Source organism: Phyllobates terribilis, unplaced genomic scaffold (assembly GCF_046119375.1).
Source record: "Phyllobates terribilis strain yellow unplaced genomic scaffold, ASM4611937v1 Scaffold_81__1_contigs__length_6697587, whole genome shotgun sequence".
Lineage (NCBI taxonomy): Eukaryota > Metazoa > Chordata > Amphibia > Anura > Dendrobatidae > Phyllobates > Phyllobates terribilis.
Window position 1 is genome coordinate 4,869,154 of NW_027362841.1, and position 27,250 is coordinate 4,896,403.

The 27,250-nt window shown below is 40.3% G+C and overlaps 1 non-coding gene across 1 annotated transcript; it reads right to left on the bottom strand.

The window, feature by feature from the left end:
• Positions 1-2,458: 2,458 nt before the first annotated feature.
• On the bottom strand, positions 2,459-2,530 carry TRNAA-UGC (transfer RNA alanine (anticodon UGC)). The gene has a single exon. It is a non-coding gene; the product is annotated as a tRNA-Ala (tRNA).
• Between the last annotated feature and the right edge of the window lie 24,720 nt (positions 2,531-27,250).

Below are 27,250 nucleotides of genomic sequence, written 5' to 3' on the forward strand. Positions count from 1 at the left end.
TGTGACCACACCTTCCATCAGGGATGTATTACTAGATGGCTCCGCTCCAACCCTCTGTGCCCCCTGTGCCGTAACCACTGCTTCCATTGAAGCACCATGTTCATGGTGCAGACAGTGGTGGAGAACAAACTGACCCCAGCCCAGGTAAGGGAGCAATGCATACATTAACACTACATTCATTACAAGACTGTAAAAAATATCACCTTTAACCTCCTGCTGTTCTGATCTCTCTTTAGTTTACCATCAGCTTTGGTCAACATCTTACCAAGCATGAAGGGCCATGAACACCCCAAAAACACCAGATGGTAAGTCACCTCTCATTCCCGCTGCCCCATGATATCTATATCACATGTGACATATAAGTAATTGTTCTTTTCTCCTTTTCATAGAAGGATGATCCAAGTCTGGAGAACATTGAGGAATTAGATCAGAATGACTTGTCCTTCATGTAAGTAGATATTAGAATTTGCTTTTTTATATTTTCCAGCTGATTATTAACTTTTTACTGGGAATCTATTGATGAGATGTAATAATTTGGTGTCTTCTCTTTACAGAAATCTGCAGAAGTTACAGATCATTTCCATAATGATCCACAGATCCCTCATCTGCTTCATAGAGACCCTGATTCCATCATGTGCAGAGATGCTGATAACAGCTGCAGCCCCAGACTGTGATATCCTCATATATTCCATTATTTGTCCAAATGTTCCTAAAAATAAATAATATTTCCCATCTCTATGTCTGGTTGTGACTTCACTATATAGAATGTTGTTACGTAACATTAGCAGCACATAATGATAAGTGAGGGAGGGATTTACCATTAGTTGGTATAGGGGTAGTGGCAACAGATAAAGGGGATGTCCAGCTCTTTTATATTGATGACTTACCCTTAGGATAGGCGACCAATATTAGATTAATGGGGACGCGACCCCCGGCACGCGTGATCAGCTGTTCTTGGTGCCGGTTGGATGTGATTATTTGCAGACTGGAACAGCACAGCGCCAACAACTGCATAGTGGCTACAGCGGGGTACTGCAGATCATATGAATAGGGTCAGGTGTGCAGTACCCGGAATCGGCCACTATATAGCTGGCAGAGCAGTACAGCATGGGCTCTGGCACCGCGTCCCACATTGCTTTAAACTGCTCGCGATACTCATCTCTCCACGTTCCTCCGCAGCTCCGGTGTCTTCCGACTCTGTGACATCTCAGGGAAGAGGGCGCGATCACTACAGCGCCCCCTCTGTGCTGGGCAGTCACAGTGCAGAGAGCCGGAACACGCTGTGGAGACAGGACCTGCGGCCAGCGGGGAACAAGGAGAGGGAAGTATTTGATTATTATTTTTTTTCTGTATGGAGCATTACATGGGGCCATACTGTATGGAGCATTATATGGGGCCATACTATATTGAGCATTATATGGGGCCATACTGTATGGAGCATTATATGGGGCCCATACTATATTGAGCATTATATGGGGCCATACTGTATGGAGCATTATATGGGGCCCATACTGTATGGAGCAATACATTGGATACGGAAAGTATTCAGACCCCTTTAAATGTTTCACTCTTTGTTTCATTGCAGCCATTTGGTAAACTCTAAAAAGTTCATTTTTTCCTCATTAAAGTACACTCTGCACCCCATCTTGACTGAAAAAAAACTGAAATGTAGAAATTTTTGCAAAATTATTAAAAAAGAAAAACTGAAATATCACATAACGCTATGCATATTTTATCAAACCCCTCCATGGAGCTGTAGCACTAAAGCACTAGGATAGCAGGTCGCAACTATGCAGTGTGTGGTCCTTAAATGAAGGTAAAATCATAATAGAAATATGGTATCACTTTTGGGATTCTGGGATCAACGAGCGATGAGTTATCCCAGAAGTTTTTAATAAAATGTGCAGGCTAGAGCCCAGTCCCTGTGACGTCATCCCAGGGGGGTCTCTCCCTTCAGCATAAAATAGTTGGCTGGGGGGTATAGATACTATAAGCAATGGGTCATATTCGATAACGTTCAAATCAAATCCACCTATATTGAATCGTCTCAGCGATCTTATAGTAAGTCTCTTCTTTAATCCTTATTATTTGGTGTAACTATTAATGTATTGTATTGTCTCCTTTTGTAAACATTTTTGTATAGTTTTCCTAAACACTGCCTCCCATTTGGATTAAATATAAAATCTAATCGTTCTGTTTCTTTTGTCCTGTAATCGTTCCCTTCCCAGAAGCCATACACTACCAGAATGCAGGCGTTTGGCCAGGCAAGGCCTTGTACTATATTTCAAACTCGGCCGGTGGTGGCAGCGAGTAATATTAATAATTGGGCTATTGTGAAGGTGGCAGTGACTGTACAGAGGGCATTAACATATATTCCATATGTTGGAATCCCTGATGAAATCCTGACACAGTGACAGCATGGTGAGATATAGAGTGATCTCTGTGGAATACATGACAATGGAGATGTTGGGGATTAAACCCGCGGCCTCATACATGCAAAGCATGCGCTCTACCACTGAGCTACATCCCCTGCATGTGTGTTATGCTCATATGCAAAACCCTAAGGGTATGTTCACACTTATTTGAAAATACATACAGTTCATGGACGTAGCAGTAGTTTATGTCCCATATGGGAGTCATCAATATTATGCTCAATAAGTATTTTCATATCCAGGACTACTAGGATGTGGACATATAATAGGCTAAATCGTAAGCAAAACATATGTTAGAAACAAGGAGAAAAATAAACGATCAAAAAGCCATAGATATATAAATGTATCAAAAATTTATTAAACACATAGTAGCAAAAAGGGGTAAAATACAAATACCATGGACAAAAACCACAATCCACGTGTTAAATATATCATTGTATAGTTACAAAATTGCAAAATAGATAGTCACTATCACAGCCCCATATTCAAAAGTACAATCAGTAGGTGTCTATTAGAAAGTAATCATGTGCCCTTAGACATAACAATAGTATTATTCATGTAGTAATCTCATATACAGCCATAGAAGCCCCACTATACATACCAATGGAAAGCAAGGGGAGATCTGTGAGCAGACAGTCAGGGCACAGGGGCAGAGGACAGGCTACACACGTGGAGCAGGAGCCCCGACGCGCGTTTCGGATGTCCCTTCGTCAGGGGGCTTGAAGACATGTGTGGAGGATCCACTTTATATCGGCATACCGCAGTGCCGAAAACCGGAAGTGACCGGAAGTGACGCATGCGTCACCATGGAGATCGCGACGCCAAACGGCGTCCGCGTCACATGACAAACGGCGGCAGGCCACACGTGACCCGACGCCGGAAGGCACCAGAGACGCGGAGAGCCGGTCAGCGTCTAGAGTCCATAGTGCGCATGCGTGCAAGGTCAGTTCACAGAATATATACAGGAATAAAACAACACATATATATGCTATGATTTGGGACAATATGAAAACAAGTATCTATCAGAACATATAAATTACATTAGACCGCACATCCACAGCATGACCATAAAAGGATATACATGGTATGGTATGGTAGCATAAAGTCACTGTAGTGGCCCCAAGGAGTTGGAACACAAAATAGTATTACCAATTATAGCATAGAGGGAGAACATCAACCTAATAGATCTACATCAATTTATATATATATTTTCCTTAGTGATGGCCATATATCATCCACAGATTACAAAGTATCACATACCACAGATATACATCTATATAAAGATCATGCAGGATCCATATTTTATGTCATAAAATAAAATACATGACTAATTGATATATTAAGACAACAAAATAGACGGCATTATCCCAAGTGAGCGGTTAGCATCTCATAGCCGTAGGTTTTCACGCTCTGTATTGTGTAGTTAATTCGATCCACTAAGACTGTCCCAATTCATAGTGTGAAAAAGCATACAAAAACAAAGCAAGATCCTAGACAACACAAAAAACATAGATTAAAACCATATAAAAGAATAATAATAAACAAAGAATATCCATAGAACCTGTTAGGACGGTATAATCATGGTCACATATAACAAAGTAATGTGATAAGCAGGTGCAGAAGGCAGATGATCAGAGAAAAGGTGCATAGCTAATATTTTCATTCAGTCCTACTGGGTGGAGGGTATTCAAGGTCCAGATCCAACGGGACTCAAGTTGGGCCAACTTCTGTCCGATTTTTCCCCCTCGTATATTGGGTATAATTGAATCAATCCCCCTAATCCTAAAAACCGAGGCATCACAATTGTGGTAGATTTTGAAATGGCGCGGTATAGTCTTAAGGGTGGATACATCCGTGTGGTCGGCAGCAGCAATGATCCCCAACACATGTTCGCGAACCCGAATCTTGAATTGCCGGGTAGTCATCCCTACATATAGTAATCCACATGGGCATGTAGCCGAATATATCACATATTTGGTGGTACATGTGATAAATTTTTTGATCTTGTAGATTTTGGACCCATCTGATCCCAAGAACGTATCGCAACGTTCAACATTTGGGCATGCCACACACCGACCACACGGAGCACACCCAGATCTCCCGGGCTGTCCGTCCAAAAATGTGCCACCCCCAGAGCCCTCATAATGTGACCGTACTAGATAATCACGAAGATTCCTAGACCGTCTAGTGGTGATTGATGGTTTGTCCGAGATAAACCTCGAGATAATCGGATCAGCCTTCAAGATATGCCATGATTTAGATAGTATTCCTCTAAGACAAGGGAATTGGGAGTTAAAACTCGTGACAAATCTAACTTGCCCGGAGTTGCATCTCCTATTTTTGTTATCATATAGTAAACTATTTCGGGAAGTGTGCTTGGCCCTATTATACGCCCTTTTAATCATACGTCGGCTGTATCCTCGAGCGAAAAACCTATCACTCAACTCCAACGCCTGTCTCTCGAAGTCATCATCCGTGGAGCAGATCCTCCGAATGCGGAGAAACTGACCCACGGGTACCGACCGAATAACATGTCCAGGGTGTGAGGAAGAGGCATGCAATAGCATATTAGTAGATGTGGGTTTACGGTATACAGAAGTTTGTATGCAGTTATTATCATCTCTCTTTAAGGACACATCAAGGAATTCAATCTGATGGTAATCAAATTGATATGTTAAGTGAATATTACGGTTATTCTCATTTAAGTGTTTCATGAATGCATCCAATGAAGCTATATTCCCCTGCCAGATCAGAAGGACATCATCGATGTACCGCGTCCAAAGAAGGACGCCGCCCATCGATTCACCAAGATCTGACAGGCTGAGGTCCCTTTCCCACAGCCCCAGGAACAGGCAGGCGTAGGCCGGAGCAAAGGCCGTGCCCATGGCTGTCCCCTGGAGCTGCAGGAAAAAGGACCCCTTAAAAACAAAAAAGTTATGATGAAGGGCAAATTGAAGGAGTTCGAGGATAAGATCCCTAAGTGGGCTTGGTAAAGTTGATGTACCCAAAAAGAATTTTACGGCTGCAAGTCCGTCCACGTGTCTAATGTTGGTGTACAATGACTCAACATCCGCAGCCACCAGTACAGTGTCATTCTCAATATGTAAACAATCCACTCTCCTCAATAGTTCACCTGTATCTTTCAAAAAGGATGGCAGACTCTCCACCAGCGGCTGCAGATGTGAGTCAATCCACCTACCAACAGTCTCCAAGAAGTTCCCCTCTCCTGAAATAATAGGGCGACCTGGGGGGGCAACAGCATCTTTATGAATTTTCGGTAGTAGATACAATGTAGAGATTGTTGGCTCAGATACAATCAGAGCGGCAGCCAATTCCTTCGTAATAGTACCCTCATCTACTGCCCTGTAGACAATAGATTTAAGTTCCGTCATATATGATGTTAAGGGATTGTATGTAAGTTTTTTATAGCATAATTTGTTATTTAGCTGACGATATGCCTCTTTCTCATACATTGACTTTGGCCAGATAACAATATTGCCCCCCTTATCCGCCGGTTTTATCAATATGTCAGGTATTTTCTGTAATGCACTAAGTCTTACACGTTCGTCTCTTGTCAAATTGTCGCGGCGGGCCCCAAAACGGGACAAAGCCCTGAGTTCCCCCGAGACAATCCGAACAAAGAGATCCACGTTGGCACAGGTCGCCATGGGGGGGAACTTCCTGGAGCGGGGACGTATAGACTCAGGGATCTTACCTCCTATAGGAGTATTATGTTCAGAAGATAATTCCTCCAATGTCCTCAGCGCTGCCTGTTCCTCCTCTGTTGGGAAAAGATCATTGAGACCACCATCAAAGAAGTGTTTCTTAAAGATCAAAGATCGAGCAAAAATATGCAAGTCTTTTATTGTGGAAAATATATCAAATTGTGCAACCGGTGCAAAAGATAGCCCCCTACTCAATAAGGAGTGATCCGACTGAGTCAGTATATAATTACTGAGGTTAATTACCTTAGTATTATTCCTCTTATAATCAGGAGATTTAGAGTCATGACGTTTGTATGGATGGAAGCTGACATCCCGCAGCCTTTTATTGGAGGTCCCGGACCTTGTCAGCATAGATGAAGAGGAAGTCTCAGAACACCCACTTATCGATGTAGCGGAAGAATTCGAAAATTTCCGCAGAGAGTTAGGTATCTGCACTCCAGTCTTACGCCAAAAATATATCTTCTTCTGGTGGTAGTCCTTCAGATCTCTATTAAATTTAGATATCTGTAAATCATGTATCTTTTTAACTGTAGAATCTAGGATTTTGTCAATCTGAGAATCAAAGTTGGCAATCTTCTCAGATGGATAGCAGGATCTAATATCAGCCTGGGCCATATCAATTTGTCCATCTAATTCCGAGATGGATCTAGCGTTTAAGTCTATTAGGAGCTGCAAGAGGGACATGGAGCATTTAGTGCATGTCTCCTCCCATTTATTAATAAAAAGTTCATCATCCACCGGAAATGTGGGAGTAACCCGGATCCGCATCACCCCCAAATGCTTGCTCAAATTGGGACAGCCAGGACTTTTCCTTAGCCCTGTAATCCATAATACCAGAACAAAGAGCACCTGTGCAGAACACAGCAAACGTTAGATAATACATACAGTTCATGGACGTAGCAGTAGTTTATGTCCCATATGGGAGTCATCAATATTATGCTCAATAAGTATTTTCATATCCAGGACTACTAGGATGTGGACATATAATAGGCTAAATAGGAAAAGTCCTGGCTGTCCCAATTTGAGCAAGCATTTGGGGGTGATGTGACGGTTGTGCAGGAGGCAGATGATCGGGGATGGGAAGATAAATCTATAATGATTCAAAATCTACTAATCAAAAGAACTAAACTGTGGTGGAATAGGGCATTCTTGGGAAAATATATTGGTCGACAGATGATCCCAAGAGGACTGCGGATCCGGGTTACTCCCACATTTCCGGTGGATGATGAACTTTTTATTAATAAATGGGAGGAGACATGCACTAAATGCTCCATGTCCCTCTTGCAGCTCCTAATAGACTTAAACGCTAGATCCATCTCGGAATTAGATGGACAAATTGATATGGCCCAGGCTGATATTAGATCCTGCTATCCATCTGAGAAGATTGCCAACTTTGATTCTCAGATTGACAAAATCCTAGATTCTACAGTTAAAAAGATACATGATTTACAGATATCTAAATTTAATAGAGATCTGAAGGACTACCACCAGAAGAAGATATATTTTTGGCGTAAGACTGGAGTGCAGATACCTAACTCTCTGCGGAAATTTTCGAATTCTTCCGCTACATCGATAAGTGGGTGTTCTGAGACTTCCTCTTCATCTATGCTGACAAGGTCCGGGACCTCCAATAAAAGGCTGCGGGATGTCAGCTTCCATCCATACAAACGTCATGACTCTAAATCTCCTGATTATAAGAGGAATAATACTAAGGTAATTAACCTCAGTAATTATATACTGACTCAGTCGGATCACTCCTTATTGAGTAGGGGGCTATCTTTTGCACCGGTTGCACAATTTGATATATTTTCCACAATAAAAGACTTGCATATTTTTGCTCGATCTTTGATCTTTAAGAAACACTTCTTTGATGGTGGTCTCAATGATCTTTTCCCAACAGAGGAGGAACAGGCAGCGCTGAGGACATTGGAGGAATTATCTTCTGAACATAATACTCCTATAGGAGGTAAGATCCCTGAGTCTATACGTCCCCGCTCCAGGAAGTTCCCCCCCATGGCGACCTGTGCCAACGTGGATCTCTTTGTTCGGATTGTCTCGGGGGAACTCAGGGCTTTGTCCCGTTTTGGGGCCCGCCGCGACAATTTGACAAGAGACGAACGTGTAAGACTTAGTGCATTACAGAAAATACCTGACATATTGATAAAACCGGCGGATAAGGGGGGCAATATTGTTATCTGGCCAAAGTCAATGTATGAGAAAGAGGCATATCGTCAGCTAAATAACAAATTATGCTATAAAAAACTTACATACAATCCCTTAACATCATATATGACGGAACTTAAATCTATTGTCTACAGGGCAGTAGATGAGGGTACTATTACGAAGGAATTGGCTGCCGCTCTGATTGTATCTGAGCCAACAATCTCTACATTGTATCTACTACCGAAAATTCATAAAGATGCTGTTGCCCCCCCAGGTCGCCCTATTATTTCAGGAGAGGGGAACTTCTTGGAGAATGTTGGTAGGTGGATTGACTCACATCTGCAGCCGCTGGTGGAGAGTCTGCCATCCTTTTTGAAAGATACAGGTGAACTATTGAGGAGAGTGGATTGTTTACATATTGAGAATGACACTGTACTGGTGGCTGCGGATGTTGAGTCATTGTACACCAACATTAGACACGTGGACGGACTTGCAGCCGTAAAATTCTTTTTGGGTACATCAACTTTACCAAGCCCACTTAGGGATCTTATCCTCGAACTCCTTCAATTTGCCCTTCATCATAACTTTTTTGTTTTTAAGGGGTCCTTTTTCCTGCAGCTCCAGGGGACAGCCATGGGCGCGGCCTTTGCTCCGGCCTACGCCTGCCTGTTCCTGGGGCTGTGGGAAAGGGACCTCAGCCTGTCAGATCTTGGTGAATCGATGGGCGGCGTCCTTCTTTGGACGCGGTACATCGATGATGTCCTTCTGATCTGGCAGGGGAATATAGCTTCATTGGATGCATTCATGAAACACTTAAATGAGAATAACCGTAATATTCACTTAACATATCAATTTGATTACCATCAGATTGAATTCCTTGATGTGTCCTTAAAGAGAGATGATAATAACTGCATACAAACTTCTGTATACCGTAAACCCACATCTACTAATATGCTATTGCATGCCTCTTCCTCACACCCTGGACATGTTATTCGGTCGGTACCCGTGGGTCAGTTTCTCCGCATTCGGAGGATCTGCTCCACGGATGATGACTTCGAGAGACAGGCGTTGGAGTTGAGTGATAGGTTTTTCGCTCGAGGATACAGCCGACGTATGATTAAAAGGGCGTATAATAGGGCCAAGCACACTTCCCGAAATAGTTTACTATATGATAACAAAAATAGGAGATGCAACTCCGGGCAAGTTAGATTTGTCACGAGTTTTAACTCCCAATTCCCTTGTCTTAGAGGAATACTATCTAAATCATGGCATATCTTGAAGGCTGATCCGATTATCTCGAGGTTTATCTCGGACAAACCATCAATCACCACTAGACGGTCTAGGAATCTTCGTGATTATCTAGTACGGTCACATTATGAGGGCTCTGGGGGTGGCACATTTTTGGACGGACAGCCCGGGAGATCTGGGTGTGCTCCGTGTGGTCGGTGTGTGGCATGCCCAAATGTTGAACGTTGCGATACGTTCTTGGGATCAGATGGGTCCAAAATCTACAAGATCAAAAAATTTATCACATGTACCACCAAATATGTGATATATTCGGCTACATGCCCATGTGGATTACTATATGTAGGGATGACTACCCGGCAATTCAAGATTCGGGTTCGCGAACATGTGTTGGGGATCATTGCTGCTGCCGACCACACGGATGTATCCACCCTTAAGACTATACCGCGCCATTTCAAAATCTACCACAATTGTGATGCCTCGGTTTTTAGGATTAGGGGGATTGATTCAATTATACCCAATATACGAGGGGGAAAAATCGGACAGAAGTTGGCCCAACTTGAGTCCCGTTGGATCTGGACCTTGAATACCCTCCACCCAGTAGGACTGAATGAAAATATTAGCTATGCACCTTTTCTCTGATCATCTGCCTTCTGCACCTGCTTATCACATTACTTTGTTATATGTGACCATGATTATACCGTCCTAACAGGTTCTATGGATATTCTTTGTTTATTATTATTCTTTTATATGGTTTTAATCTATGTTTTTTGTGTTGTCTAGGATCTTGCTTTGTTTTTGTATGCTTTTTCACACTATGAATTGGGACAGTCTTAGTGGATCGAATTAACTACACAATACAGAGCGTGAAAACCTACGGCTATGAGATGCTAACCGCTCACTTGGGATAATGCCGTCTATTTTGTTGTCTTAATATATCAATTAGTCATGTATTTTATTTTATGACATAAAATATGGATCCTGCATGATCTTTATATAGATGTATATCTGTGGTATGTGATACTTTGTAATCTGTGGATGATATATGGCCATCACTAAGGAAAATATATATATAAATTGATGTAGATCTATTAGGTTGATGTTCTCCCTCTATGCTATAATTGGTAATACTATTTTGTGTTCCAACTCCTTGGGGCCACTACAGTGACTTTATGCTACCATACCATACCATGTATATCCTTTTATGGTCATGCTGTGGATGTGCGGTCTAATGTAATTTATATGTTCTGATAGATACTTGTTTTCATATTGTCCCAAATCATAGCATATATATGTGTTGTTTTATTCCTGTATATATTCTGTGAACTGACCTTGCACGCATGCGCACTATGGACTCTAGACGCTGACCGGCTCTCCGCGTCTCTGGTGCCTTCCGGCGTCGGGTCACGTGTGGCCTGCCGCCGTTTGTCATGTGACGCGGACGCCGTTTGGCGTCGCGATCTCCATGGTGACGCATGCGTCACTTCCGGTCACTTCCGGTTTTCGGCACTGCGGTATGCCGATATAAAGTGGATCCTCCACACATGTCTTCAAGCCCCCTGACGAAGGGACATCCGAAACGCGCGTCGGGGCTCCTGCTCCACGTGTGTAGCCTGTCCTCTGCCCCTGTGCCCTGACTGTCTGCTCACAGATCTCCCCTTGCTTTCCATTGGTATGTATAGTGGGGCTTCTATGGCTGTATATGAGATTACTACATGAATAATACTATTGTTATGTCTAAGGGCACATGATTACTTTCTAATAGACACCTACTGATTGTACTTTTGAATATGGGGCTGTGATAGTGACTATCTATTTTGCAATTTTGTAACTATACAATGATATATTTAACACGTGGATTGTGGTTTTTGTCCATGGTATTTGTATTTTACCCCTTTTTGCTACTATGTGTTTAATAAATTTTTGATACATTTATATATCTATGGCTTTTTGATCGTTTATTTTTCTCCTTGTTTCTAACACTTATTTGAAAGCAGAAATTTCTGCAGCATTTCCACATCTCTTGGCAGGAAAAACGCAGCGGCAAAAACGTGCTTTTTTTCCTGCATTTTTCTAGCGTTTTTAGACAGCAATAAATGACATGGAGATAGATAATGGAGATAGATTGAGTAGATAGATAGACAGATATATTGACCAACAGACGTACAGAGAGACATTTAGACATAGGAACAGACATATAGACAAATAATTGCACAACCACCCAACATATAATAACTTTGCACCCTGTGGAGCTTATCAGGCAGCTTTTAATGATTAAATAAAAAAACAAACAAAAAAAAATGACGTGGTGTATCCCCCCATGTAACCAGCAAAGTTAATTAAAGCAGACAACTGAGAGCTGATATTATCAGGCTGGGAAGGTCCCTGGTGATTGTGCATAAACATACCAGCCCGCAGCACAGCCCTCCATGTGCTCGCCGAGGTAGTCTGACTGCCATTAGGTACCGAGATGAGATCCTCAGACCTCTTGTGAGACCATATGCTGGTGAGGTTGGCCCTGGGTTCCTCCTAATGCAGGACAATGCCAGACCTCATGTGGCTGGAGTGTGTCAGCAGTTCCTGCAAGATGAAGGCATTGAAGCTATGGACTGGCCGCCCGTTCCCCAGACCTGAATCCGATTGAGCACATCTGGGACATCATGTCTCGCTCCATCCACCAACGTCACGTTGCACCACAGACTGTCCAGGAGTTGGCGGATGCTTTAGTCCAGGTCTGGGAGGAGATCCCACAGGAGACCATCCGCAACCTCATCAGGAGCATGCCCAGGCGTTGTAGGGAGGTCATACAGGCACATGGAGGCCACACACAATACTCAGCCTCATCAGGAGCATGCCCAGGCGTTGTAGGGAGGTCATACAGGCACGTGGAGGCCACACACAATACTCAGCCTCATCAGGAGCATGCCCAGGCGTTGTAGGGAGGTCATACAGGCACATGGAGGCCACACACAATACTCAGCCTCATCAGGAGCATGCCCAGGCGTTGTAGGGAGGTCATACAGGCACGTGGAGGCCACACACAATACTCAGCCTCATCAGGAGCATGCCCAGGCGTTGTAGGGAGGTCATACAGGCACGTGGAGGTCACACACAATACTCAGCCTCATCAGGAGCATGCCCAGGCGTTGTAGGGAGGTCATACAGGCACGTGGAGGTCACACACAATACTCAGCCTCATCAGGAGCATGCCCAGGCGTTGTAGGGAGGTCATACAGGCACGTGGAGGTCACACACAATACTGAGCCTCATTTTGACTTGTTTTAAGGACATTACATCAGAGTTGGATCAGCCTGTAGTGTGTTATTCCACTTTAATTTTGGGGGTGACTCCAAATCCAGGCCTCCATTGGTTAATAAATGTGATTTCAATTGATGATTTTTGTGTGATTTTGTTGTCAGCACATTCAACTTTGTACAGAACAAAGTATTCAATGAGAAGATTTCATTCATTCAGATCTAGGATGTGTTATTTGAGTGCTCCCTTTATTATTTTGAGCAGTGTAAATACAGTTATATAAAAAGTTTGGGCACCCCTATTAATCTTAAGCTTAATGTTTTTTAAAAATTGGTGTTTTTGCAACAGCTATTTCATTTTGATATATGTAATAACTGTTGGACACAGTAATGTTTCTGCCTTGAAATGAGGTTTATTGTACTAACAGAAAATGTGCAATCTGCATTCAAACAAACTTTGACAGGTGCATAAGTATGGGCACCTCACCAGAAAAGTGACATTAATATTTAGTAGATCCTCCTTTTGCAAAAATAACAGCCTCTAGTCGCTTCCTGTAGCTTTTAATGAGTTCCTGGATCCTGGATGAAGGTATTTTTGACCATTCCTCTTTACGAAACAATTCCAGTTCAGTTAAGTTTGATGGTCGCTGAGCATGGACAGCCCTCTTCAAATGATCCCACAGATGTTCAATGATATTCAGGTCTGGGGACTGGGATGGCCATTCCAGAACATTGTAATTGTTCCTCTGCATGAATGCCTGAGTAGATTTGGAGCGGTGTTTTGGATCATTGTCTTGCTGAAAGATCCATCCCCTGCGTAACTTCAACTTTATCACTGATTCTTGAACATTATTGTCAAGAATCTGCTGATACTGAGTGGAATCCATGCGTCCCTCAACTTTAACAAGATTCCTGGCGCCGGCATTGGCCACACAGCCCCAAAGCATGATGGAACCTCCACCAAATTTTACTGTGGGTAGCAAGTGTTTTTCTCGGAATGCTGTGTTTTTTTGCCGCCATGCATAATGCCTTTTTGTGTGACCAAACAACTCAATCTTGGTTTCATCAGTCCACAGGACCTTCTTCCAAAAAAAAAATTGGCTTCTCCAATTGTGCTTTTGCATACCTCAGCCGACTCTGTTTGTGGCGTGCTTGCAGAAACGGCTTCTTTCGCATCACTCTCCCATACAGCTTCTCCTTGTGCAAAGTGCGTTGCATAGTTGACCGATGCACAGTGACACCATCTGCAGCAAGTTGATGCTGCAGCTCTCTGGAGGTGGTCTGAGGATTGTCCTTGACTGATCTCACCATTCTTCTTCTCTGCCTTTCTGATGTTTTTCTTGGCCTGCCACTTCTGGCCTTAACAATAACTGTCCCTGTGTTGTTCCATTTCCTTACTATGTTCCTCACAGTGGAAACTGACAGGTTAAATCTCTGAGACAGCTTTTTGTATCCTTCCCCTGAACAACTATGTTGAATAATCTTTGTTTTCAGATCATTTGACAGTTGTTTTGAGGAGCCCATGATGCCACTCTTCAGAGGAGATTCAAACAGGAGAACAACTTGTAAGTGGCCACTTTAAGTAGCTTTTCTCATGATTGCATACACCTGGCTATGAAGTTCAAAGCTCAATTAGGTTACAAAACCAAAAAAAGTGTTTTAGTACGTCAGTAAAAAGTAGGTAGGAGTATTTAAAACAAGAAAATGATAAGGGTGCCCATACTTATGCACCTGTCAAATTTTGTTTGAATGCAGATTGCACATTTTCTGTTAGTACAATAAACCTCATTTCAAGGCAGAAACATTACTGTGTCCAACAGTTATTACATATATCAAACTGAAATAGCTGTTGCAAAAACACCAATTTTTATAAAACATTAAGCTTAAGATTAATAGGGGTGCCCAAACTTTTTCATATAACTGTATAAGATGGATAGGTATACACACACAGAATATCAATGACATTTACATAATGGATGGTCGTGTGATGCAAAGAATAAAGAGAGAAACAATATAAAGACAAAAGAAAGTAAGTGGGATGTGTGCAAACAATGCTCCAGAGTGTAACAGTATACAGTATGGGGGTCTGACAGTATATGGAGGTCTGACAAAGGGAGAACTAAGTGCAAAATCAAATAACAAAGTTCCTGGAATATAATTGGAGAGATTTTACTAATTTATCACAAGACATGGATGCATGCGCTCTACCACTGAGATACATCCCTTGGATGGAGACTGATAGGAGGTCACATAAGTGATGGACGATCCATGACGCCGGCGCTGCGGTTATATTTCTCCTTATTCTCATGTGACCATTCTGATACATTTCTTCTCCCTCCTTGTATTTGCTCCTCTGTTTTTGGAACTCCCATAACAATAAATAAGAAAGCCGACACGTGCGCCACCGGCTCCCACCCACTCACTATGTGCATTATCTCTGTACTGTGACCTCACTATGTGCATTATCTATGTACTGTGACCTCACTATGTGCATTATTTATGTACTGTGACCTCACTATGTGCATTATCTCTGTACTGTGACCTCACTATGTGCATTATCTCTGTACTGTGACCTCACTATGTGCATTATCTCTGTACTGTGACCTCACTATGTGCATTATTTATGTACTGTGACCTCACTATGTGCATTATCTCTGTACTGTGACCACACTATGTGCATTATCTATGTACTGTGAACTCACTATGTGTATTATCTCTGTACTGTGACATCACTATGTGTATTATCTCTGTACTGTGACCTCACTATGTGCATTATCTATGTACTGTGACCTCACTATCTGCATTATTTAGGTACTGTGACCTCACTATGTGCATTATCTCTGTACTGTGACCTCACTATGTACATTATCTATGTACTGTGACATCACTATGTGCATTATTTATGTACTGTGACCTCACTATGTGCATTATCTCTGTACTGTGACCACACTATGTGCATTATCTATGTACTGTGAACTCACTATGTGTATTATCTCTGTACTGTGACATCACTATGTGTATTATCTCTGTACTGTGACCTCACTATGTGCATTATCTATGTACTGTGACCTCACTATCTGCATTATTTAGGTACTGTGACCTCACTATGTGCATTATCTCTGTACTGTGACCTCACTATGTACATTATCTATGTACTGTGACATCACTATGTGCATTATCTATGTACTGTGACCTCACTATGTGTATTATCTCTCTACTGTGACCTCACTATGTGCATTATTTAGGTACTGTGACCTCACTATGTGCATTATCTATGTACTGTGACCTCACTATGTGCATTATCTCTCTACTGTGACCTCACTATGTGCATTATCTATGTACTGTGACATCACTATGTGCATTATCTCTCTACTGTGACCTCACTATGTGTATTATCTCTGTAATGTGACATCACTATGTGGATTATCTCTGTACTGTGACATCACTATGTGCATTATCCCTGTACTGTGACCTCACTATGTGCATTATCTATGTACTGTGACATCACTATGTGCATTATTTCTGTACTGTGACCACACTATGTGCATTATCTATGTACTGTGACCTCACTATGTGTATTATCTATCTACTGTGACATCACTATGTGCATTATCTATGTACTCTGACCACACAATGTGCATTATCTATGTACTGTGACCTCACTATGTGCATTATCTCTGTACTGTGACCACACAATGTGCATTATCTATGTACTGTGACCTCACTATGTGCATTATCTCTGTACTGTGACTTCACTATGTGCATTATCTATGTACTGTGACATCACTATGTGCATTATCTCTGTACTGTGACATCACTGTGTTTATTATCTCTCTACTGTGACCTCACTATGTGCATTATCTCTGTAATGGGACATCACTGTGTTTATTAACTCTCTACTGTGATCTCACTATGTGCATTATCTATGTACTGTGACCTCACTAAGTGCATTATCTCTGTACTCTGACCTCACTATTTGCATTATCTCTATACTGTGACATCACTATGTGTATTATCTCTGTAATGTGACATCACTGTGTTTATTATCTCTCTACTGTGACCTCACTATGTGCATTATCTCTGTACTGTGACCTCACTATGTGCATTATCTATGTACTGTGACATCACTATGTGCATTATCTCTGTACTGTGACCACACTGTGCATTATCAATGTACTGTGACCTCACTATGTGCATTATCTCTGTACTGTGACATCACTATGTGCATTATCTATGTACTGTGACATCACTATGTGTATTATCTCTGTAATGTGACATCACTGTGTTTATTACCTCTCTACTGTGACCTCACTATGTGCATTATCTCTGTACTGTGACTTCACTATGTGCATTTTCTATGTAGTGTGACCTCACTATGTGCATAATCTATGTACTGTGACCTCACTATGTGCATTATCTCGGTGCTGTGACACCACTATGTGTATTATCTCTGTAATATGACATCACTGTGTTTATTATCCCTGTACTGTGACATCACTATGTGTATTATCTCTGTACTGTGAAATCACTATGTGTATTATCCCTGTACTGTGACCTCACTATTTGCATTATCTATGTACTGTGAAATCACTGTGTTTATTATCTCTGTACTGTGACATCACTGTGCTTATTATCTCTACTGTGACATCAATATGTGTATTATCTCTGTAATGTGACTTCACTGTGTTTATTTTCTCTCAACTGTGACCTCACTATGTGCATTATCTATGTACTGTGACCTCACTATGTGCATTATCTATGTACTGTGACCTCACTATGTGTATTATCTCTGTAACGTAACATAACTATATTTATTATCTCTGTAATGCGACATCACTATGTGCATTATCTCTGTACTTTGACATCACTATGTGCATTATCTATGTACTGTGACATCACTATGTGCATTATCTATGTACTGTGACATCACTATGTGCATTATCTATGTACTGTGACATCACTATGTGTATTATCTCTGTAATGTGACATCACTGTGTTTATTATTTCTCTACTGTGACCTCACTATGTGCATTATCTATGTACTGTGACATCACTATGTGCATTATCTATGTACTGTGACCTCACTATGTGCATTATCTATGTATTGTGACCTCACTATGTGCATTATCTCTGTACTGTGACCTCACTATGTGCATTATCTATGTACTGTGACATCAATATGTGCATTATCTCTGTACTGTGACCTCACTATGTGCATTATCTATGTACTGTGACCTCACTATGTGTATTATCTCTGTACTGTGACCTCACTATGTGCATTATCTCTGTACTCTGACCTCACTATGTGCATTATCTATGTACTGTGACCTCACTATGTGTATTATCTCTGTAATGTGACATCACTGTGTTTATTATCTCTGTACTGTGACCTCACTATGTGGTTTATCTCTGTAATGTGACACCACTGTATTTATTATCTCTCTACTGTGACCTCACTGTGTGCATTATCTATGTACTGTGACCTTACTATGTGCATTATCTATGTACTGTGACATCACTATGTGCATTATCTCTGTACTGTGACCACACTATGTGCATTATCTATGTACTGTGACCTCACTATGTATATTATCTATGTAATGTGACATCACTATGTGCATTATCTATGTACTGTGACATCATTATTCGCATTATCTCTGTACTGTGACCACACTATGTGCATTATCTATGTACTGTGACCTCACTATGTCCATTATCTTTGTACTGTTACCTCACTATGTGCATTATCTATATACTCTGACCTCACTATGTGCATTATCTATGTACTGTGACCTCACTATGTGTATTATCTCTGTAATGTGACATCACTGTGTTTATTATCTCTGTACTGTGACCTCACTATGTGGATTATCTCTGTAATGTGACACCACTGTATTTATTATCTCTCTACTGTGACCTCACTGTGTGCATTATCTATGTACTGTGACCTTACTATGTGCATTATCTATGTACTGTGACATCACTATGTGCATTATCTCTGTACTGTGACCACACTATGTGCATTATCTATGTACTGTGACCTCACTATGTATATTATCTATGTAATGTGACATCACTATGTGCATTATCTATGTACTGTGACATCATTATTCGCATTATCTCTGTACTGTGACCACACTATGTGCATTATCTATGTACTGTGACCTCACTATGTCCATTATCTTTGTACTGTTACCTCACTATGTGCATTATCTATATACTGTGACATCACTATGTGCATTATCTCTGTACTGTGACATCACTATGTGCATTATCTCTGTACTGTGACATCACTGTGTTTATTATCTCTCTACTGTGACCTCACTATGTGCATTATCTCTGTACTGTGACCTCACTATGTGCATTATCTATGTACTGTGACCTCACTATGTTTATTATCTCTGTAATGTGACATCACTGTGCTTATTATCTCTGTACTGTGACCTCACTATGTAGATTATCTCTGTAATGTGACATCACTGTGTTTATTATCTCTCTACTGTGACCTCACTATGTGAATTATCTCTGTACTGTGACCTCACTATGTGCATTATCTATGTACTGTGACATCACTGTTTGCATTATCTCTGTACTGCGATTTCACTATGTGCATTATCTATGTACTGTGACCTCACTATGTGCATTATCTATGTACTGTGACCTCACTATGTGCATTATCCCTGTGCTGTGACATCACTATGTGTATTATCTCTGTAATATGACATCACTGTGTTTATTATCCCTGTACTGTGACATCACTGTTTGCATTATCTCTGTACTGCGATTTCACTATGTGCATTATCTATGTACTGTGACCTCACTATGTGCATTATCTATGTACTGTGACCTCACTATGTGCATTATCTATGTACTGTGACCTCACTATGTGCATTATCCCTGTACTGTGACATCACTATGTGTATTATCTCTGTAATGTGACATCACTGTGTTTATTATCCCTGTACTGTGACATCACTATGTGTATTATCTCTGTAATGTGACATTACTGTGCTTATTATCTCTACTGTGACATCAATATGTGTATTATCTCTGTAATGTGACTTCACTGTGTTTATTTTCTCACTACTATGACCTCACTATGTGCATTATCTCTGTACTGTGACCTCACTATGTGCATTATCTCTATACTCTGACCTCACTATGTGCATTATCTCTATACTCTGACCTCACTATGTGCATTATCTATGTACTGTGACCTCACTATGTGTATGATCTCTGTAATGTGACATCACTGTGTTTATTATCTCTGTACTGTGACCTCACTATGTGCATTATCTCTGTAATGTGACATCACTGTGTTTATTTTCTCACTACTATGACCTCACTATGTGCATTATCTATGTACTGTGACCTCACTATGTGCATTATCTCTGTACTCTGACCTCACTATGTGCATTATCTATGTACTGTGACATCACTATGTGCATTATCTATGTACTGTGACATCACTATATGTATTATCTCTGTAATGTGACATCACTATGTGTATTTTCTCTGTAACGTGACATCACTGTGTTTATTATCTCTGTACTGTGACATCACTATGTCTATTATCTCTGTAATGTGACATCACTGTGTTTATTATCTCTGTACTGAAACCTCACTATGTGGATTATCTCTGTAATGTGACACCACTGTGTTTATTATTTCTCTACTGTGACCTCACTATGTGCATTATCTATGTAATGTGACCTCACTATGTGTATTATCTCTGTACTGTGACATCACTATGTGCATTATCCCTGTACTGTGACCTCACTATGTGCATTATCTATGTACTGTGACATCACTATGTGCATTATTTCTGTACTGTGACCACACTAGGTGCATTATCTATGTACTGTGACCTCACTATGTGTATTATCTATCTACTGTGACATCACTATGTGCATTATCTATGTACTCTGACATGACTATGTGCATTATCTATGTACTGTGACCTCACTATGTGCATTATCTCTGTACTGTGACTTCACTATGTGCATTATCTATGTACTGTGACATCACTATGTGCATTATCTCTGTAGTGTGACATCACTGTGTTTATTATGTCTCTACTGTGACCTCACTATGTGCATTATCTCTGTAATGGGACATCACTGTGTTTATTAACTCTCTACTGTGATCTCACTATGTGCATTATCTATGTACTGTGACCTCACTATGTGCATTATCTCTGTAATGTGACATCACTGTGTTTATTATCTCTGTACTGTGACCTCACTATGTGTATTATCTCTGTAATGTGACATCACTGTGCTTATTATCTCTGTACTGTGACCTCACTATGTGGATTATCTCTGTAATGTGACATCACTCTGTTTATTATCTCTCTACTGTGACCTCACTATGTGTATTATCTCTGTACTGTGACCTCACTATGTGCATTATCTATGTACTGTGACATCACTATGTGCATTATCTCTGTACTGTGACCACACTGTGCATTATCAATGTACTGTGACCTCACTATGTGCATTATCTATGTACTGTGACATCACTATGTGTATTATCTATGTACTGTGACATCACTATGTGTATTATCTCTGTAATGTGACATCACTGTGTTTATTATCTCTCTACTGTGACCTCACTATGTGTATTATCTCTTTACTGTGACTTCACTATGTGATTTTCTATGTAGTGTGACCTCACTATGTGCATAATCTATGTACTGTGACCTCACTATGTGCATTATCTCTGTGCTGTGACACCACTATGTGTATTATCTCTGTAATATGACATCACTATGTGTATTATCTCTGTACTGTGACATCACTATGTGTATTATCCCTGTACTGTGACCTCACTATTTGCATTATCTCTATACTGTGACATCACTATGTGTATTATCTCTGTAATGTGACATCACTGTGTTTATTATCTCTGTACTGTGACATCACTGTGCTTATTATCTCTGTAATGTGACTTCACTGTGTTTATTTTCTCTCAACTGTGACCTCACTATGTGCATTATCTCTGCACTGTGACCTCACTATGTGCATTATCTCTGTACTGTGACCTCACTATGTGCATTATCTCTGCACTGTGACCTCACTATGTGCATTATCTATGTACTGTGACCTCACTATGTGCATTATCTATGTCCTGTGACCTCACTATGTGCATTATCTCTGTACTGTGACATCACTATATGTATTATCTCTGTACTGTGACATCACTGTATTTATTATCTCTGTAATGTGACATCACTATGTGCATTATCTCTGTACTGTGACATCACTATGTGCATTATCTCTGTACTGTGACATCACTATGTGCATTATCTATGTACTGTGACATCACTATGTGCATTATCTATGTACTGTGACATCACTATGTGCATTATCTATGCACTGTGACATCACTATGTGTATTATCTATGCACTGTGACATCACTATGTGTATTATCTCTGTAATGTGACATCACTGTGTTTATTATTTCTCTACTGTGACCTCACTATGTGCATTATCTCTGTACTGTGACATCACTATGTGCATTATCTATGTACTGTGACCTCACTATGTGCATTATCTATGTATTGTGACCTCACTATGTGCATTATCTCTGTACTGTGCCTCACTATGTGCATTATCTCTGTACTGTGACATCACTATGTGCATTATCTATGTACTGTGACATCAATATGTGCATTATCTCTGTACTGTGACCTCACTATGTGCATTATCTATGTACTGTGACCTCACTATGTGTATTATCTCTGTAATGGGACATCACTGTGTTTATTATCTCTCTCCTGTGACCTAACTATGTGCATTATCTATGTACTGTGACCTCACTATGTGCATTATCTCTGTACTGTGACCTCACTATGTGCATTATCTCTGTACTCTGACCTCACTATGTGCATTATCTCTGTACTGTGACCTCACTATGTGTATTATCTCTGTAATGTGACAACACTGTGTTTATTATCTCTGTACTGTGACCTCACTATGTGCATTATCTATGTACTGTGACCTTACTATGTGCATTATCTCTGTACTGTGACCTCACTATGTGCATTATCTATGTACTGTGACATCACTATGTGCATTATCTCTGTACTGTGACCACACTATGTGCATTATCTATGTACTGTGACCTCACTATGTGTATTATCTATGTAATGTGACATCACTATGTGCATTATCTATGTACTGTGACATCATTATTCGCATTATCTCTGTACTGTGACCACACTATGTGCATTATCTATGTACTGTGACCTCACTATGTCCATTATCTCTGTACTGTTACCTCACTATGTGCATTATCTATATACTGTGACATCACTATGTGCATTATCTCTGTACTGTGACATCACTATGTGCATTATCTCTGTACTGTGACATCACTGTGTTTATTATCTCTCTACTGTGACCTCACTATGTGCATTATCTCTGTAATGGGACATCACTGTGTTTATTATCTCTCTACTGTGTCCTCACTATGTACATTATCCATATACTGTGACCTCACTATGTGCATTATCTCTGTACTGTGACCTCACTATGTGCATTATCTATGTACTGTGACCTCACTATGTTTATTATCTCTGTAATGTGACATCACTGTGCTTATTATCTCTGTACTGTGACCTCACTATGTAGATTATCTCTGTAATGTGACATCACTGTGTTTATTATCTCTCTACTGTGACCTCACTATGTGAATTATCTATGTACTGTGACCTCACTATGTGCATTATCTATGTACTGTGACATCACTGTTTGAATTATCTCTGTACTGTGATTTCACTATGTGCATTATCTATGTACTGTGACCTCACTATGTGCATTATCTATGTACTGTGACGTCACTATGTGCATTATCTCTGTACTCTGACCTCACTATGTGCATTATCTATGTACTGTGACCTCACTGTGTTTATTATCCCTGTACTGTGACATCACTATGTGAATTATCTCTGTAATGTGACATCACTGTGTTTATTATCTCTGTACTGTGACCTCACTATGTGCATTATCTCTGTACTGTGACCTCACTATGTGCATTATCTATGTACTGTGACGTCACTATGTGCATTATCTCTGTACTCTGACCTCACTATGTGCATTATCTATGTACTGTGACCTCACTATGTGTATTATCTCTGTAATGTGACATCACTGTGTTTATTATCTCTGTACTGATACCTCACTATGAGGATTATCTCTGTAATGTGACACCACTGTGTTTATTATTTCTCTACTGTGACCTCACTATGTGCATTATCTCTGTACTGTGACCTCACTATGTGCATTATCTATGTAATGTGACCTCACTATGTGTATTATCTCTGTACTGTGACATCACTATGTGCATTATCCCTGTACTGTGACCTCACTATGTGCATTATCTATGTACTGTGACATCACTATGTGCATTATTTCTGTACTGTGACCACACTATGTGCATTATCTATGTACTGTGACCTCACTATGTGTATTATCTATCTACTGTGACATCACTATGTGCATTATCTATGTACTCTGACATGACTATGTGCATTATCTCTGTACTGTGACCACACTATGTGCATTTTCTATGTACTGTGACCTCACTATGTGCATTATCTCTGTACTGTGACTTCACTATGTGCATTATCTATGTACTGTGACATCACTATGTGCATTATCTCTGTACTGTGACATCACTGTGTTTATTATCTCTCTACTGTGACCTCACTATGTGCATTATCTCTGTAATGGGACATCACTGTGTTTATTAACTCTCTACTGTGATCTCACTATGTGCATTATCTATGTACTGTGACCTCACTATGTGCATTATCTCTGTACTGTGACCTTACTATGTGCATTATCTCTGTACTCTGACCTCACAATGTGCATTATCTATGTGCTGTGACCTCACTATGTGCATTATCTCTGTAATGTGACATCACTGTGCTTATTATCTCTGTACTGTGACCTCACTATGTGGATTATCTCTGTAATGTGACATCACTGTGTTTATTATCTCTCTACTGTGACCTCACTATGTGCATTATCTCTGTACTGTGACCTCAATATGTGCATTATCTATGTACTGTGACATCACTATGTGTATTATCTCTGTAATGTGACATCACTGTGTTTATTATCTCTCTACTGTGACCTCACTATGTGCATTATCTCTGTACTGTGACCTCACTATGTGCATTATCTCTGTACTGTGACCTCACTATGTGCATTATCTCTGTACTGTGACTTCACTATGTGCATTTTCTATGTAGTGTGACTTCACTATGTGCATAATCTATGTACTGTGACCTCACTATGTGCATTATCTCTGTGCTGTGACACCACTATGTGTATTATCTCTGTAATATGACATCACTGTGTTTATTATCCCTGTACTGTGACATCACTATGTGTATTATCTCTGTACTGTGACATCACTATGTGTATTATCCCTGTACTGTGACCTTACTATTTGCATTATCTCTATACTGTGACATCACTATGTGTATTATCTCTGTAATGTGACATCACTGTGTTTATTTTCTCTCAACTGTGACCTCACTATGTGCATTATCTCTGCACTGTGACCTCACTATGTGCATTATCTATGTACTGTGACCTCACTATGTGCATTATCTATGTCCTGTGACCTCACTATGTGCATTATCTCTGTACTATGACATCACTATATGTATTATCTCTGTAATGTAACATCACTGTATTTATTATCTCTGTAATGTGACATCACTATGTGCATTATCTCTGTACTGTGACATCACTATGTGCATTATCTATGTACTGTGACCTCACTATGTGCATTATCTATGTACTGTGACATCACTATGTGCATTATTTCTGTACTGTGACCACACTATGTGCATTATCTATGTACTGTGACCTCACTATGTGTATTATCTATCTACTGTGACATCACTATGTGCATTATCTATGTACTCTGACATGACTATGTGCATTATCTCTGTACTGTGACCACACTATGTGCATTTTCTATGTACTGTGACCTCACTATGTGCATTATCTCTGTACTGTGACTTCACTATGTGCATTATCTATGTACTGTGACATCACTATGTGCATTATCTCTGTACTGTGACATCACTGTGTTTATTATCTCTCTACTGTGACCTCACTATATGCATTATCTCTGTAATGGGACATCACTGTGTTTATTAACTCTCTACTGTGATCTCACTATGTGCATTATCTATGTACTGTGACCTCACTATGTGCATTATCTCTGTACTGTGACCTCACTATGTGCATTATCTCTGTACTCTGACCTCACAATGTGCATTATCTATGTGCTGTGACCTCACTATGTGTATTATCTCTGTAATGTGACATCACTGTGCTTATTATCTCTGTACTGTGACCTCACTATGTGGATTATCTCTGTAATGTGACATCACTGTGTTTATTATCTCTCTACTGTGACCTCACTATGTGCATTATCTCTGTACTGTGACCTCAATATGTGCATTATCTATGTACTGTGACATCACTATGTGTATTATCTCTGTAATGTGACATCACTGTGTTTATTATCTCTCTACTGTGACCTCACTATGTGCATTATCTCTGTGCTGTGACACCACTATGTGTATTATCTCTGTAATATGACATCACTGTGTTTATTATCCCTGTACTGTGACATCACTATGTGTATTATCTCTGTACTGTGACATCACTATGTGTATTATCCCTGTACTGTGACCTTACTATTTGCATTATCTCTATACTGTGACATCACTATGTGTATTATCTCTGTAATGTGACTTCACTGTGTTTATTTTCTCTCAACTGTGACCTCACTATGTGCATTATCTCTGCACTGTGACCTCACTATGTGCATCATCTATGTACTGTGACCTCACTATGTGCATTATCTATGTCCTGTGACCTCACTATGTGCATTATCTCTGTACTATGACATCACTATATGTATTATCTCTGTAATGTAACATCACTGTATTTATTATCTCTGTAAGGTGACATCACTATGTGCATTATCTCTGTACTGTGACATCACTATGTGCATTATCTATGTACTGTGACATCACTATGTGCATTATCTATGTACTGTGACATCACTATGTGCATTATCTATGCACTGTGACATCACTATGTGTATTATCTCTGTAAGGTGACATCACTGTGTTTATTATTTCTCTACTGTGACCTCACTATGTGCATTATCTCTGTACTGTGACATCACTATGTGCATTATCTATGTACTGTGACCTCACTATGTGCATTATCTATGTATTGTGACCTCACTATGTGCATTATCTCTGTACTGTGACCTCACTATGTGCATTATCTATGTACTGTGACATCACTATGTGCATTATCTCTGTACTGTGACCACACTATTTGCATTATCTATGTACTGTGACCTCACTATGTGTATTATCTATGTAAT